Source organism: Galendromus occidentalis, unplaced genomic scaffold (genome assembly GCF_000255335.2).
Source record: "Galendromus occidentalis unplaced genomic scaffold, Mocc_1.1 scf7180000077006, whole genome shotgun sequence".
NCBI lineage: Eukaryota > Metazoa > Arthropoda > Arachnida > Mesostigmata > Phytoseiidae > Galendromus > Galendromus occidentalis.
The window spans coordinates 26,236-30,688 of record NW_003804995.1 but is presented as its reverse complement, the minus strand read 5'-3'; positions in this window follow the sequence as shown (position 1 = coordinate 30,688).

The following is a 4,453-nucleotide window of genomic DNA, read 5'->3' as shown; positions in this document are numbered from 1 at the left end:
TTGTAGGTCTTGATGTTGCCGTTGAATGTCGGGATCTTCAGATTCTTGGACAATTTCGGTGAGAAATTATCCTCGTTTTCTGCCTTCGGGCGAGCCATCGGAATGCGGAAGTTGTCCGGCAGTGCTCCCGAGTCTTGGCGGGTGAGCTCTTCGTTACCGGCCGAGCCGGGCTGAGCGTGTGGGCGCGTGGGCTTAGGCTACGCTCGTGCTCTCGCTGACTCTGTTGGAAGGAGATGTTGTTCGAGACTCTCGTGATGTTAACGGAATCTCGAAGTGCGGGGTGTCCGCGAGCAGGGCCTGAAGAATTGGTCTCGGCGATTGGGCTCCTCGCCTCATTCGGATTTTCCCGCACTCGTGGGTTGTGGAGATCAGGAATCTCAGCTGCGAAATGTCTTCGTCGGTCTCTTGGGGACCGGAGCGTCGACTTTGTGACCTCTTCGTTAATCAGCTCGAATACGTGGTTACGTAGATTTCTGAGGGGCCGCATGGCTTGATTCGATTCCTTTTCAGCGTGGAAGATCGGCTCTCTTACTGACTGTGGGAGCTCTTCCTCCTCGAGGCCTGAGAGCTCCTCTGAGAGTTCTAGCCACCTTGTCAGAAGAGATTGAATTTGATTTCTGAGCTCATCGGCTTGAGAGAGTGCGTCTTCCTCGTCGTCTTCTTCGCGATAGGATGTACGAGCCAAATTGTTGTAGCCCGAAATTCTCGTATATGTAGAGGAGGGCGAGTCTTCTTCTGATCCTCCCGCTATCTTCTGTTTGACTCAATGACTGTAGAGAGGACTCCCGGGCTGTTCTGATCCGCGATCGATTTCCGGAGGAGATTGAGCGTTCTTCGTCCGGCTCTTGGATGGATGATCGGGCATGAATCCGATCCGACGGTGCGAATGGATTGTCGTACTTGTTCCGAACTTCATTTTCCAGTTCGCTGAGGCTCGGTTGTTCGTCTGGGTCTACGTTCGGCATTCTAGCGAGAGCGCTACGCGCTGAGAGTGACGACTGTCCGGGCCCCGGCGGCTAAGAGGTCCGGGGTCCTGCGTTGTCGGCTGCTGCGACTTGACTCGGGTATGAGCCTTCGTTCAGGTTCTGTCCCGGAGACGGAGATCGAGAATGCTGCTGAGACCGCTGAGTCGGGGTCAGCTCGGACGGTGAGGCGTCTTCGCCGTTCATGGCGTTGGCAAGCGACGGATACGGCGAACGCGATACGTCTGCTTCGGTAGGATTTCTGCACTTATCACTGGCTGAATTCGGAAGAATTGATTGATGGGCACGAGTGCCGCGCGGTTTCACAGTAGAATCGGGCAGTGCCTGGTCGGATCCGAGTGGAGCGTGTTGGACGCTAGGCCTAACTGTTGTTCCTAGATTGGTCGAAGGCTAGGTTCGGTAGATCAGCGGGACACGTACGAGCTCAGAGAGGACAACCGGAGGTTGAGATGGGAGCACACCACAGTGATTTTATTGGAGAAAGTGTCGTCTTATATATCAGTAGGTTGACCCTCTCCGAGAGGCACAGTTCGTAAGGCATCGAGTAAGATTTCCAGATGGTTACTAAATACGGAATCAGAAGAGAGGCCTGATGAGTGGAGCCTCTGACATGTGTCAGAGCTGGAGCCTCTGGCACGTGGCACAGTACGGAGTCGGCGTTTACCGAAATAGATGTGACAGAAAGCTTAGCTTAGAAGAATGAGTGTAGCTATTCTAAAGTTAGTCTCAACAAGTACTACTTTTCATAGTTAACTGACTTCCCGCATGGCTTGCAAAGCAACACGATTCCATCCGTCGTGAGAGTTTTTTCACCAAATATCTTCACGTACAGTTCCAGCTTGCTCCGAGAGGTGGACGATTTTTTCGGCATGGTGGAGCTTGCTACCCAGCAGATGAAGGGATCGATCACGAATTTCCTTCCATCCCGAAACTGGCCACCGAATCTCACTCAGTCAGTCAGTTTCGAACGCGATTTGCATCCCCTCGCGAAACACAAAACATCACGTCGAGATCGCGCCTGCGCAAAGCTGTTCACCGACCGAAGCGCGTCTTTCGAATTTCTTCCGCGGAATATGATTGCCTAATCGAACGATGCGTATCCATCGCCCAGATCACTCTTCTTCTCGGATCCAATACCACTCCTCACCATCGGAATCCCCAGAATTCGACCCCACAAATGCGAAAAAGGCACTATAGACACGGAAATGTAGGAACAGGCAAAAAGACGAATAAAATAGCGAAATCGGCAAAAAAAAGGCATTTATGGCAAAATGCCTAAACTTCCTAGCTCTAGTGATATCCATTGAACTCGGAACTCTTATGGATTATTCCGTAGTTGGCTGTTCCTCGTAGGTAGCGAAGAACTCTCATGCCCTTTGACCATCTCTTCTTCGTCGGATGTTCTGAGAAGCTCGATAGATAACCGACTATGGAAGAGATATCGGGTCTGGTGCCTAACTGCAGATACATGAGACTTCCAATGAGTTCTCTGTATGGAGTGTCCTTTAGTTCATCAGTCTCGTCGAGGGAATATATATCCCTATCGGCTGGTGTAGAATAAGGTTTGCAGTTAATCATATCAAAGCGTCAGAGAATATCAAGAGTATAGCGTTCTTGACGCATTACAACGCTCATATCATCCGTTCTGTGAACTTGTATTCCGAGAGAGTGATCGATTGGTTTATACTTAATTTCAAGATGTTGTTTCAACTCGGCCAAGAATGTGAGTATAGATTTCTCCGTACGTCCAGCCAGGATTGCATCATCTACGTATAAGCACTTGATCAGTCTGTCTTCCTCATTGCCACAGAAGATACATGGTTCAGATGGACACTGTCAGAGCCCTAGACTGACAAATATGGATTTGATTTCCAAGTGAAAGCAACGGGGGGCTTGGCGGCTTCCGTAGAGCGCCTCATTAAGTTTACATACTCGTGAAGTGTTGACCTGGAAGCCGTCCGGCTGATCCTGTCTAATAATAAAATGATTAGAGAGTGTGATTCGAATGGTAGCGGGAAATCGAGAGCGCCACCTAGTGGGAGAGCAGTCAATAATTTTTGTTCTTGTGTACATGACTCGACATGAGAAGGATTGAAGAATGAAATTGTGAACGAACCCTGAGTGTTTTCCATCTTCCACCCTCACCGAACTAGAATACAAGAATCCCGGTAGTCCACTACAGCAGCAGATAAAGTGAATTACGAAACATGGCGCCCAATGTTGGAGTTCTGGTGAGGTGCCGAACAAGAAGGACGTACTCAAGAGACAAGCTTCAGACATAGCACGGAAAATTAGAAGAGTCGAAAGGAACGGCACTAAGCGATAGACGGATGCATTCGGAAGTCGAAGAGGGAGAAGCGATCCAAGTTAGTGGCAGACCAACCTCGACACCGAAGAGCAAGAAACGAAACGAGCCGATGCTGTCTATGGAGGAACTAAGAGCGTTGTCCGAGGAGCGGGCACTGACCCTGGAGGAGGCATCCTCTATGGCACACCGCACCCTGGAGGCAATGAACAAGGAATCGGGGAACGTTTTCCAGTATCTCGGACACGTGAACGCGATTGAAGATCGACAAACCCGAATGAAGACACTCAACGAAAAAATCTTGAGAAGGGAGAACTTCCCGACTAAAGATGAGTACATGACAGCGAGAGCTCGGATAAACAACGATGCTCTCGAACTGGAAATAAAATTGGTCGAAATCAAACGTCGAGTCAATCTACTGGAGGAGGTGTACACGGAAATCAGGCAAACAACCACAGTGGAGCGCTAGAAAACTCGAGACCTTGAAACTCGAGAAGTTCACCGGCACGGTGAAGTCGTAGTTTGCGTTCTGGACTCGATTCGAGGAGAGAGTATACAAGAACTAGAAGATCAACTATCCAGGATGGAAAAAACCCGAAGGTAGTAGCGAGCTACTACCGCAAATTTGCGTGAAAACGTCTGAAGTAATTGTGTTATAATTTTATTGAAGTTATTATTGTATATGCCAACAGTATTCCCCCAGAGGTAAAGATTTAAGATTTTGAGAGTGTCGTCAATCAGCTTTGCGTTTTGCTTCTTCCTTGAAATACCATCGTGAACCTATTTTTCTTCCAATGCCGGATTCCGGTCTCAGAGTGCACTCGGCTTCGAACGACTCCCCCGATGGATTCTAGTTCGAGCGTCGTTAACAGCTTCGGTTGCTTTGCTGAACTTTCACTGACATCTCGGTTTTCTATAGAGTGATCAAAAGCCTGATTGATCAGTCTTGTGGCATGATAGACTGATGAACGATGGGACGAATTTTTGTTGCGAAAAGATGAGGTTCTTTGTAAGGACTTGTTTCTCGATCAGTGAGAATCGTCTAGTCTCAGATCCTCTATTTATAGGCGATGAATTTTTCCAAATCTTTTTCCATCATTTTCCATGCTTTTTCCGAACAGTATTCTTGAATTACCCTTGTGGCCATATTGCGTATGGGCGTTCT